The sequence below is a fragment of the Sciurus vulgaris genome (assembly GCF_902686455.1).
Source record: "Sciurus vulgaris genome assembly, chromosome: 4".
NCBI classification, from domain to species: Eukaryota; Metazoa; Chordata; class Mammalia; order Rodentia; family Sciuridae; genus Sciurus; species Sciurus vulgaris.
The window spans coordinates 133,445,213-133,459,005 of NC_136464.1; positions in this window are offsets into that span (position 1 = coordinate 133,445,213).

Genomic DNA, 13,793 nt, shown 5'->3' on the forward strand with positions numbered 1-13,793 from the left:
GGAATTTGATTCAATACCTGTTCCCCACAACTTTCTCTACCCTCCTCCCTCCCCTATTCTCCTTTCCCTACTCCATTGAACTTCCTTTCACCTGTTTATTTTTGACTGGTACTTTCCACATATACATAAAGGCAAAATTCTCTGTAGTATATTCATAAATGCATATAATTTGATTTTGTTAAATTTATTGCATATTTTCCCCCCTTTCCCATCCCTCTTTCTCCCTCACCCTGGATCTCAAATCCCTCCTCCGCTCACCACACACACACCTTCTATATTTGTTTCTGACTCTACATATGAGAGAAAACATTCAGTCCTTGATGTTCTAAGTCTGGCTTACATCACTTCGTATGATGTTCTCCATTTCTATCCATTTAGCAGCAAATGTCATATTTTTGTTCTGTGTTGCTGAGTAAAATTCTGTTGTGCATGACTTTCTTTGATCTATTTATTGGTGAGCATCTGGGCTCATTTCATAATTTGGCTATTGTGAATTGTGCTGCTATTAACATTAAATTGACTATATCACTATACTATGCTGATTTTAATTCTTTTAGATAAATACCGAGGAGTGGGATAGCTGGATCATATATGGTTCTATTCCTAGTTTTTTGAGAAATCTGCATACTGCTTTCCAGAGTGGTTGTGCTTATTTTCAATACCACAAAAAAAGTAGGAGTGTACCTCTTTCTCGACATCCTTACCAACATTTATTATTTGTGTCCTTGATAATTGCCATTCTGACTGGTGCAAGATGAAATCTTAATGTAGTTTTGATTTGCATTTTCCTTAATGCTAGAGATTTTGAAGTTTAAAAAATATATATGTTGACCATTTGTGTTATTCTTTACAGAATTTTTTTTTTAATTGCCTTTGCCCATTTATAGATTGGTATATGTGGGGGGGAGGGGTGTTTGTTTGTTTGTTTTAGTGTTCAGTTTTTTTAGTTCTTCATATATTCTGGATATTAATGCCCTGTGAAGGAAGTAGCTGGCAAAGATTTTCTCCCACTTTGTATGCTCTCTTCATGCTCACAGTTGTTCCCTTTGCTGTGAAGAAAATTTTTAATTTGATAGCATCTGACTTACTGAGTCTTTGTTTTATTTCTTGAGTTTTAAGGGTCTTGTTGAGGATGTCGGTGACTGAGCCTATATCATAGAGTGTTGATGTTAAGTCTTCATCTAGTAGTTGAAAGATTTCTGATTTATTTCCTAAGTTATTGATCAATTTCTATTTGACCTTTGTGCAGGGTAAGAGATTGGAATCTAGTTTCATTCTTCTACATATGGATATTCAGTTTTCCCATCATCACTTGTTAAAAAGACTCTATTTTCTTCAGCATATATTTTTGTCAAGTATCACTTTTGTCAAGTATCAGATGACTGAAAGAATGTGGGTTTGTCTCTGTGTCTCCTATTTTATTCCTTTGGTTTTCATGTCTATTTTAATACCTTCTGTTTTTGTTACTAAAGCTCTGTAGTATAATTTGAGACCAGGTATTGCAATGCCTCTTGCATTGCACTTCTTGCTCAAGTTTGCTTTGGCTATTCTGGGTCTCTTATTGTTCTAAATGACATTTTAGGACCATTTTATCTGGTTCTGTGAAGAATTTCATTGGTATTTTGATGGTGATTGCATTGAATTTATGTGTTGCTTTTGGTAGTATAGACATTTTGACAATATTAATTCTGCCTATACAAGAACATGGGGGATATTTCTACCTTCTAAATTCTCTTTAATTGCTTTTTTTGGTGTTCTATAATTTTCAATTGTAGAGATCCTTCACTTCCTTGGTGAGATGAATTCTTAAATGTTTTATTTTTTGAGGTTAACAAGAATGGAATGGGGTGGGGAATGAGAGAATAACGGGGGAACTTTAGAATATGTAGAAGGAAATGAGAGGGAGGAGGGTATGAAAAATTGTGGAATGAGACAGACATCATTACCCTATGTACATGTATGATTACACGAATGGTATGGATCTACATCATGCGCAACCATAGAAACGAAATTATGTACCCCATTTGTGTACAATGAATCAAAATGCAGTCTGTAAAAAATTAAAAGCTAAATAAAAATAATAATAATAAAAACACACACACAAAAAAGAATGGAATGGTCTTCCTGATTTTTTTCTCAGCAGAATAACTGTTGGAATATAGGAGAGTTACTGATTTATGAGTATTGATCTTATATTTTCCTACTTAGCTGAATTCATTTATCAGCTCTAGAGGTCTTCCAGTGGACTCTTTTGGGTCTTCTAGTTATAGGATCATGCCATCAGCAATCAGATAATTTGATTTCTTCTTTTCCTATTTGTATTCTTTTAATTTCCTTCTGTAACCTGGAAAACTACATTGAAGTGGTAAGAGTGGACATCCTTGTCTTGTTCCAGATTTTAGAGAAAATGTTTTCAGTTTTATTTCCATTAAATACAACACTAGTTTTGGGTTTGTCATATATAGGCTTTGTGATTTTGAGGTAGGTTTCTTCCATTCCTAGTTTATCTAATATTTTTAACATGAATGTGAGATAGATTTTATTAAAGGTGCCTTCTTTATCTATTGAGTTGATCTTTGTCCTTAATCCTATTTAAGTGGTGAGTTATTTTCATTGATTTGCACAGGTTGAACGAAACTTGCATCCCTGGAAGGAAATCCACTTGATCATGGTCTATTATCTTCTTAATGTTTTTTGAATGTGGTTTTCTAAAATCTTAAGTATTTTTGCATCTGTATTCATCAGAGATAATGGTCTACAGTTTTCTTTCTTTGATATGTGTTTGTCTGATTTTAGTATCAGGCTTATCTTGGCTTCATATTTGGCCTTGTTTCCTCCCTTTCAATTTCATGGAAAAAATTGAGAAAGACTGGTGATAGTTTTTTTTTCTTTTTTTTAAAGGTTTGATAAAACTCATCTGAGAATCCATCTGGTCCTGGCCCTTCCTGTGGTAAGACATTTTATTGCTGGTTCCATCTCATTACTTAATGTTGATCTGTTTAAGTTTTCTGTACTTTCATTGTTTAACATGGGTAGGTCATATGTCTAGAAATTTGTCTATGTCTTCTAGATTTTCCAGTTTATTGAAGTATAAAATTTCAAAATAGTTTAATGACTTTCTGGATTTCAGAAGTGTCTGTGGTGGTATCCTCTTTTCCATCTCTACTTTTGTTGCTTTGGGTTTTCTCTCTTTTGGCTAGCCAAACTAACCAAAAGAGAATAAACTTTTGTTGCACTGATACTATGTATCTTTTTATTTCTCAAAAAATATTTCTAGTTTCATTCCATTGTGATCTGATAGAATACATGGAATTATATTAATTTTTTTGTATTTGCTAAGACTTATATTGTGACCTAGAAAATGGTCTTTTTTATAAAAGTTTACATGAGCAACTGAGAAGCTGCTGTTTGAGCATGAAATATTCAGTGGATGTCTATTAGGTGCATTAGATTTGTAGTATCATTTAGGTAGAAATATTTTATTGATTTTATGTGTGGATGACCTGTCTATTGGTGATAAGGGTATGTTGAAATCACTCAGTATTATTATATTGGAGTTTATCTGGAATTTAATGTCAAGAAGAATGTTCTTTTTTTATAACACGGTATACTGAAAGAGAGCTTTGCTGGATACAGCAATATTGACTGGCAATTGTTTTATTTTAGAACTTGTAATATCTCATTCCAGGCCATCCTTGATTTGAGGGTTTGAATTGAAATGTCAGAAGTGAGCCTTATTAACCTGCCTCTAAATATGACCTGATGTTTTTCTCTCACGGTTTTTCATATTCTTTCTTTATTTTCTATGTTGGGTATTTTGATAATAATGTGTCTTGGAAAGATTCTGTTCTGAGCTTGTCTATGTGGGGTCCTATGTGTCTCCTGAATGTGAAGGTCTACCTCATTTCTGATATATGTTAAGTTTTTTGTGACTATCTAATTGAAAATGTTCTTAATACTGTTAACCTATATCTCCATATTCCCTTCTATCCAAATAACTCTCAAGTTTGTTCTTTTGATATTGTCCCAGAGTTCTTGTATATTCTTATCCTAGTCCTTTTTTTTTTTGTCCTTTAATTGCATACGGAGTATTCAAGTTTATACACCTTGTCTTCAAGTCCTGAAGTTTCGTCTTCAAGGCCTGGAGTGCTATTTTCTATGCGATCTAAGGTATTGGTGATGTTTTCAAGTGAATTTTTAATTTGATTCATTTTGTCTTTCATTTCCTGGAGTTCTAGAACTCATTTCCAGATTTCTTTTAAATATCTCTATTTCTGTTTTGAAACTTTCATCTTCTGTATTTGCTTTCTTAATTTGTTCCCTAGATCTTCTTTTAGTTCACTGAACTTTTAACAATCACTTCTTATAATAATTTTCTGGAATTTCACCTACTTCCATAACTCTAGGATACTTTTTTGGAGGTTTGTGATTGGGGGGGGGGGTTATTTGCCTGTTTTCTCATGTTTTCAGGAGTCTTGGATTTGCACAATTTTGACGTTTCCCTTCCTCTTTTGTACACATGTCCTTTTGTGTGCAGTCATCTTTTTTCCTTTAGAACTCTCCTCTGCTTTTACTGTATGAGTAGATGTCCAAGAGTTGGACCTGAGGTTCCCCTCTGGTGGTCCTCCATGGGGCCTGGTTTTTGCTTTGAGGTTATTATCTCCCCAGTTCTTTTTTTTATCTTATTTATTTTCACACTAGGAACTGAGCCTACTGAGACATGTCTCACATTCTCAGTCCCTAATTATTTTTATTTTGAGACAGTGTCTTGCTAAGTTGCTTAAGCTCTCACTAAGTGCTGAAACTAGCCTCAAATTTGTGATCCTCCTCTCTCAACCTCCCAAGTTTCTCATATTACAAACCTGCACCACTGCTCCCATTATCTCCCCAATTCTCTGGGTTGAAATATCTCTGATGCTCAGGTGGGGCTAGATTGTGTGTAGATTTGATTAGTTGTGAGCATTATTTAGCAACAGGATAGCTAAACTGCTACTAACTTGAAGTGCCCCAATCACTTTCTGATCCCTCTTAGAGGAAAGGAAGAGCCAGGGACAGCACAGACTTAACACAGATGTACAACCTTAAGATAAAGGTCTGGTGTTTATTTTGACATCTATTACACTAATTGCCACCTATAAAGTAATGGTGAGGTCAAAAGTTAACATCAGTGCAAACAATAAAAAACTAAACTAGATCACACATCAAATAGTAGGTGTCCACTACATCATCCACTCTGTTAGTAATCTCAACATGGTTGGGGAATTAATGACTTAAACTGTATAATTCCACTAGATAGTTTGAAATATTTTAAACAGTGGACAGAGGAGAGGCAGGAGATAGGTAGCAGATGTTGGGTGTAAAGAAAGAGGAATAATAATTAACTAAAAGTAATTTTAAAATGAAAGGGAGGAAGGGAGAACAGGAAAATTTGGTATCATGGGGAAAGAGAGTGAGAAAGAGGAAATAAAAGGATCAAACACTGAGGTATGAACAAACAAATGTACAATGAAAACAGACCAAACTCACATATAATCATTCTCACATGTATCAAACCAAGATTAAATTTAAAAAAGGGTGAAGAAAGCAATTAAAATAAAAGCAAATTTTATGAATGTGAACATCTATATATCTATCCATCTCTCTATATCTTTATCTATATATAGATGCAGATATTCGAATCTGTGCACTGAAAACACACACATAACACACACACACACAAACACAATCTCACAGAATAGAAAAAAGTAAATAATAATACAATATATTGAAATGGTACGTGAAAAAAATAAGTTAAAATTAAAAAGAAAAACACTTGGGAAATACAGAGGTAAGAAGGAAGAAAAAAGTCAAAAATTCTTAATGAGAAATAAAGGATTGTTCCTACTGAGATGGTCAAAACTGTTGGTAAGGATGGATTTTTGTTTTTTAAATATCTGTTGTGACTCTGTAGCTCTTGCGTCAAGGGCTGTATTGTTCATTTCAACGTCTCTGTGATCCTCTCCTAGCTGCCAGCTGTGGCTGGGGGACCAGCCTAGTTTTAGTACTCTTAGTTCCCCATTTTTCAGTTTAGGGTGGGCTACCCTGGAAGGTGCTGACAAATTCTGTATTCCTGTAGCAGGAGTGGGGAAGAGTTCTAAATTGGGAGTTCCAGGAGTTGGGGTTTATTTAGTCTTGTTTGACCTTTGGGCCTGTGTCAGTGTGTATTTAAGATTTGATCCATATGCCCTGTTGCTGGGGAGATAAAGGTCTCTGCTGGACATCTGGATCTCTGGGGGCTCCAGTAAAGACCACTTTTAGGGTGTAGGTACTAAGCCTCCAGAGTTTCACATTAACTGCGAATTAAATGTGAATTACCCAGTATTTGCCCTGGAGTGTAGATGCTTCTGTGTGGCTGCTATTGGTGTCTTCCCAGTACCTTGTATGGTGCACCTGCAACACAGCGAGTTTTCTCTTCTTGGTATTCTCCTGTATGCTCCAGGCACAGTTTTCTTTGCACCTATTTCAGTCACTCTGGTTCAGGCACAATCTGGGGGTCATACTAAGTAACTTCTGGGTTCACAGGCAACTTCTTTTATGAGTTCCTGGTCTCCAGTCTCTGTTTGCTACCACAGAGCCCTTAAAAATGCTTCTGTCACTAGTGTTCCAGGTTTCCACCAAAGAGTCTGCCAGTGGACCAAGGACTTTTGGTTGGTTTTCAATCTCTCACATACTCCACCAATTCCAGGTCCATTAAGATCAGCTTCCCTCTCTATTCCACAGGTTCTCCCAAGTCATTTTTTTAACCCACTGCAGTTTTTTTCTCTCTGCCTGCATTGCCCACACCCCTAAGCACTCACGGCCTCCACAGCTGTCAACCATGCTACCATGTCTCTAATGTATTATTTCTTCTATTATGTTTGAAGTTTCTGACTTTCAGTGTCTTTATTGTTTCTTTTACTGTCCAGTATTGTTTCAGTGAGTTCTTTTAGTTATCCACCTCACTGAGGAGTAGTCTTCCTGCTTTTTAACTCTGGTGCTAAGGAACTGCTAGGAAGTGCATCTTTCCTCTAATTCAACATCTTCTTTGTCTCCATAGTTTTGTGATCTACTCACCTATTAAAATACATCTGAAAGTGTAGGTGAACACCTATAATCCTGGCAACTTAGGAACCTGAAACAGGAGGATTGCAATTTTGAGGATAGTCTCAGCATTTCAGACAGACCCTCAGCAATTTAGTGAGCCACTGTCTCAAAATAAAAAATAAAAAGGACTGAGGATGTGTCCCAGTGGTAGAGTGCCCTTGAATTCAATCCCCAATTAAACAAACAAATAAACAACAACAACAAAAAATGATAGAAAGAAAGAAAAGAAAAACATCTATACATCTTGAAGACGTTTTGGTTATTTGTGTGCAGGTTTTTGAAGAACATGTAAATTTCTGACTCAGGAACATGATTATGGTACTGTTTTATAAAATTATGGATAGAATTTTTAAAAATGCCAAGCCCTTCTAAACTGATTGTACCATGTTTTGTCCTCACCAGCAATGAATGAGAGCTTCTGTTTTGTCCTATTTTTGCACATCCTCACCAGCATTTGACATTGCTAGTGATTTGGATCTTATCCAATATAACATTGCTTTAATTTGGAATTCTTTAATAGCATGTCATGTCGCACTTCTTTTCATATGCTTATTTGTGGTCTGTGTATCTACTTCAGTAAATTGTTCAGATCTTTTGGCATTTTAAAACTTTTTTTCTTACTTTTGAGTTTTAAGAGTTCCTTATATATTTTGGATAACAGTTCTTTATAACTTTTGCAAATTTTTTCTCTCGGTTTGTGGTTTGTCTTTTCATTCCCCTAATAAGGTCTTTTGCCGAAAAGAAATGCTTAATTTTGATGAAGCCAAATTGATCATTCTTTTTTCTTTCACTCGTCATGCTTTCAGTGTACTGAAACAATCATCACCAAACACCAGGTCACCTAGAATTTTTTTTATATCAACTCATAGGAGTTTTATAATTTTTCATTTTATATTCAGGTCTAAGCTCCACATTCAGTTAATTTTCCTGAATAGTGATTAGACTGCTAGTTTTTTTTTTTTTTTTTACTTCTGGATATTCAGTGATTCTAACATCATTGGCTGAAAATATTATCTTTTTTCAATTGAATCTCTTTTACTCCCTTCAAATTGAATTTTTATCATATATAAATACTCTAATTTCAGATAATTCACATCAAAACTACTCTTTAAATTTATTGAATGTCCATTTAACTATTTTCATGTGATGCAATAACATAGTAAATATGGATATTTCTGTATAGTATGATTACAATTGGCCATGAAAAAAGGTAAAGGTGCATTTCTAACACACATTTACACCAAAATAAATTTTAGTCATACCAATTCTTCATGAATTTTTAATAATCAATAAAACTCCAAAAACTTACTTTCACTATGGAAAATATATTTATGATGTACAAATTATATGTCTGATTATAATGTTTTGCTCTGTATTTATGGCGTACTTCTTTAATATTTGTTTAGCTTCTGTGATGTATAAGGTGCTCTGTTAGAAAAGCAAGTGAGGGGAAATAAAATTTAAAGAAAGAAAATAGAAACTATTTCTTCATGAAGTTTTATAAGCTAGTGAGGAAGACAGATTTTGAATGAAAATCACACATATATTTAAGACACATAAATTTACAAAATCATCAACAGAGGATACAGAAATATAATTTTCTTTATTTTTCTATGATTATATTTATTTCTCTCTCAAACCTCCATTCTTTCCAATGCAGAAAAATAAACTGTTCATATCTGAGTAAATTTAACTATAAACATGTTATTTTTCTGCAATATATTAAAAGTGTTTGATACTGCTTTCTCTTTCTCTTGAGGGAAAGTCTTAGTTAGGTAGGCTCCACTCTCGAATCCTCTGAGTATCAACCACTGCTTATGCTATTTGTCCCCTCAGTTTGGGTATCCACTGAGCTGAAGCCATGCCTGCATTTGATTCCCAGCTTGATGCCTCTTCTCATCCTTGGCTGAGATTCTTGAAACTCTATCAGTTTACTTACAAGTTCCAAGAAATACTGGAATAAACTAAATGATGCTGGGGGAAAAAAAAAAAAAAAAAGCGTACTTATCCCTGCTTTCCTAATCCCTATTTATATAGTTGTGGTAAATAAGACACAGGAAAGTAAAAAAGAGAGAGTGCATATGTGCCTGTTAACAGAGGGACCTATTCTTCACTAGTGGACACAGAGTCTTCCCTGGGAGATTTTTGATTGACAACTATTTGAAGAACGATTGTCAATAGACTAAGGAGAGGGAAAGGAGATATATAGACTTCTCAAGGGAGGAGAAGCATGGCGCATGCAAAAAAAATGTGAAAAAATATTGGAATTATTGGAATTGACAGTGTGTACCCTTAAGGTAGAATGGTATTTGATCAAGTTGAAACTGGAAATGGCTCTTTCCTTTAGAAGACTCCAAGAGGAGATAGATACTTTGAGATCAAAGTAATCTTTGGGCCTCCTTGTCTCTTTATCAAGATTTATTTTATAGTATGTGATTAATCAGTTCTGAGTTTGAACTCTCTGATATTGACAAAAATATTTTTGTAGTAGTCTCTTCTGGATGGTTGATGTAGAACTTTTTCAAAGTATGATATTTAGTCTCTGAGATGGCTACTGTCTTTCTGAAAATGTTACTTAGGGGCATCAGTTTTGAGGATCTCCATCATGTACCCTCTCACCAGGAAAGGCAACACTTGCAGGGGCACTTACAATAATGATATCAAGTTTGACCCCAAAGAGCCATAACTAATGACCCAAGCAACTCAGCAATATTAGGTAGAATTCATTAGATGGATGATAAAAAAAAAAAAAAAGAATCATTCATTTGGATTCTATCACTTAACAGTCAACAACTTTTAGATTCATTATTTATAGTTTGTGCTTTTCCCCAGACTAGTAAAATATGTCAACATTGAGGACTACATCTTTTCCCTAAATGGATAACTATAATATCTTTCAGTCAGAAGTCAACTGTTAGAAAATAACTTTCTGTTGTTTTAAGCATCCTACAGGACAGTTTTTAGAAAATTGATGTTTGTTATGATGTGTTGGTAATCATAACTGAAGAGTTAAGAGAATAGCCAAATATGAAGCTTTATTCCAAAAACAAATCTATACACTAGAAAACTCTAGCTTTTAAAAAAAATGAAAATACAAGTAATCTTTTGTAACTCTTAGTTACCTTAATTTGAATTTAACACTTTCCTAGTGTGTTCATTCCTATTAAATTCTCTGGAAAGTCCAAATATGTCAGAATTTATCATGGCACATCCTACATGGACGAGGGAAAGGGTTCCTGTGGGAGGGAAGGGTTGGCTGCAAAATAATAGCTAAGAAATTTACCTATCAGAAATAACAACAGAAGACAGAGTTATCTTTAGAATAGGGGCAGGAGGAGTTGCGCTTTGAGAAGGGACTGGCACTAATAAAGGAAGGAGCTGCTGCTTGGTTTATTTACAGCATTCTAGATTCAGAATGTTTGCCCAAATCATTTTTTACTGATGACCAACTTCTATATACAGAATTTCTGAGTCATGCTTATGCAAACTTGTGTTTTCTTATACGTAAAAAACATAGATAATTAACAATGTGTGTTATCACTAGCTATATGATATTTTAGATTTTACTATACTCTTACTAATATAGGAATTACTTTCATTTAATTATTCATCAATTTTACTAAAATAGTTTTAGGTTATTGAACTTCTTTGCATTGATTTAATAACTCCATCAATATATGCATTTTTACATTTTATTTTTCATTCACTGAGACACTGCTATGTGTAGCACAACTATAGGTGTGTATTATATTTTGGCAAGTATCATAGTGTGCATAATCATTTTCCTGCTATGAACCTGTAAGAGGGAAACTTTTATGCTTTGAAAAAGAAAATACTGAACTTTTCTGGATGTGAACATACTGAATCATATAAATCTGTATTTTGATATAATATAGATGATCAACTTCTCCCTTTAGGCTACAAAATTAATGTGCAATATGAATTGTGTCATTACTAAGATATCTTTTAAATGTCTTCCAGAGATTTTTCTGAAGACCAAAGTGCTTTACATTTTTATGATAGATAGTAAAATAGTGTTATATTTTTATTTTATTAAAACTAGAATTGAATCATATCAAAACAAACAGACTTTGAACTCTTCATGAAAAAATTGATTTCAGTTTTTATAAATGGATGTTAGTAATATTGGCGATTCTTTCTAGAGAATGCAATGGCATTTCCAACAATGTCATTTAATAAACCACAAAGCAACTTATTTTTACCACACTATTAAGAATAACAGATTTCTAACAAAGATTTTTAGAATTCTTGATGGTAATCATCTGATTTAAATTTGTGGATGTAATTTAAGACAGGAAATCTGAAGTTGAAAGAATAAAATAAAATTGAAATAAATTTGAGTAATTGCAAATGTATTTGCAAAATTATTTTGTAAAACATATATCAAACCAAGATATGTAAATTAAAATCTCATGAAACTAGACTTACTGGTATGCTCCTGTTGTCTCAGCTCTCAAGAACATCTCTGGTTTCAGGAGTTAGAGACCAGACTACATCTTAAAACAAACAAAACAAATAAACAAACAAACACTTGATTTGAACCATAAATAGAATAAAAAGCAAAGAAGACGTTTATATAATATAAAATATATCCAGCCCTCTTATCTGTGTCTTGGTTAAAAGATCAAAGACCAGAATTCAAATTAACTTAAAAAATAAATGTTTATTTGACATAAATTCCATGAGTGAAATAACTGTTGGTTTATTTGTCATAATCCATTCCTTGAGTGAAGATGGTAACACAAACATATATGTGCTCTTCTTTCCCAGTTACTTCCTTTATACAGAACAGGAACTTTGCCACCTCTGTCACAATGTCACCTCACTGACACTAATAACCCTGGATCTTCAGCTCTTTTATTCCCCTTTCTCTTATTCTCTACCAAAATGCTCACATAACTTGACCCTTAGGATATGCAATAGAGTTAAGGTAGAAAAAGAAAGCAGTTGGGCTAGTCAGAATCTTCTTTGCAAGTGGATCACAGAAGTGGTATTTCTGAATCAGAATATGACCCTTTAATGGGTAAAGAAAGTGAAATTACTATTTCATAACCACAGTGATCTCTCAATATTGTTATAAAGAATGATGGACTACTTCAAATTTTACCTTGAGACTGCAAAGTACTCTTCATATTGAGCACGGTAAATCAGAATTGGGTATAGGAAAACAAATAACTTCTCTAGAGGGAGAACAAACTAGAAGGCAAACTAGAAAGGAGAACTTCAGGACATTTAGTTCCACATTTGCTTTCATTACATTTGTAACTTTTACATTTGAAAATATCTATGAGAATGTTATGTAAGAATTAAAACAGGTGGAAAAATAATTAATGATTGGGGAAAATATTATTATAGCATATTAGCCTGAGTAAAACAAACTTTGCTGAAATAAATAGCAACCTGCAACTCTTAATAAACTCACAAAACTTTATACTTCTCACTCACATAGAATCTACTACAGTTGGCAACTCATGAGCATCTAATCTTCAGGTGCTGACTCAGAGATTCAAGATGTTTCCTCTTCCCTGCCTGACCTCCATGAATCACCTGCATCAGAAAGGCACTTTGTTTCTTCTGCAAAGAAATGAAGTACCTTGTTTTCCTGTTCACATTTCATTGGCCTGAGATAATCACTTGGACTAATATAAATTCAAGAGATCAAAATATAGATTTTGATGTGCTAAAGATGGAGAATATGAAATAGTTTATGATACATATCCAGTATAATTTCTAGCAAAATGGGAACATGTTATTTAATTATAATCTGGGTTTGTACATTTATAAAAGTTAGAATTTTCTCAAATATAGATATTTGGTGTTTATATATTTGAATATATACATTGTATGTAAAAATGTATATACACATTATATATGCACATTTTATATATATATATATATATATACACACACACACACACACACATACACACATTGTTACACATATGCACCATATTGGAATTAAATACCAAGATATCATCTCTACTTTCTGGATGGAAGAATTGTTTTTGACCTCTTTCATTTCTCTTGGGTTATTTTTTGCTCAATATTTTGTAATTTTTAGTCATAAACAAGTGTAACATACATACATGTTTACATAATTAGGATAGAATATGCTTATGTCTATGTGAATACAAGTGTAGATTTATATACATGTATATATATATATAGAGAGAGAGAGAGAGAGAGAGAAAGCACACAGATTTTTTTTTCCATTCAATTTATTAAATATGGATGTGATCAAAATTCTGCATTCCTGTCTTTGTTACACTATGCTAAACTGTCTTTTGCAACACATAGCGGTCAATTTTTATACTCTATGGCCTCTTCAGTTCATTGATTTGTCAGCTAATATTTATGCATATCATCTTTTTTCTAGAAACTCTTTCAATATTGAGGATTTAACTTAGGAGAAAAAAAACTATTAGGAGTCCCTGTGGAACTACATTCTAGTGGGAGAAAGACCTAAAATAGATGAAAAAAGTAAAATATATAGTATGCTGAAAGTGCTAATGGAAGGAGTAAATCCTGTAACAAGAATTTCAGGGGTGGTAGAATGAGAGAATTCAATGTTAAATGGGCTGATGAGGGAAGGTCTCTACATTAAATTGATTTCTGAATAAAGAATTTAAGACTATGAGGAAGTCAGCAAC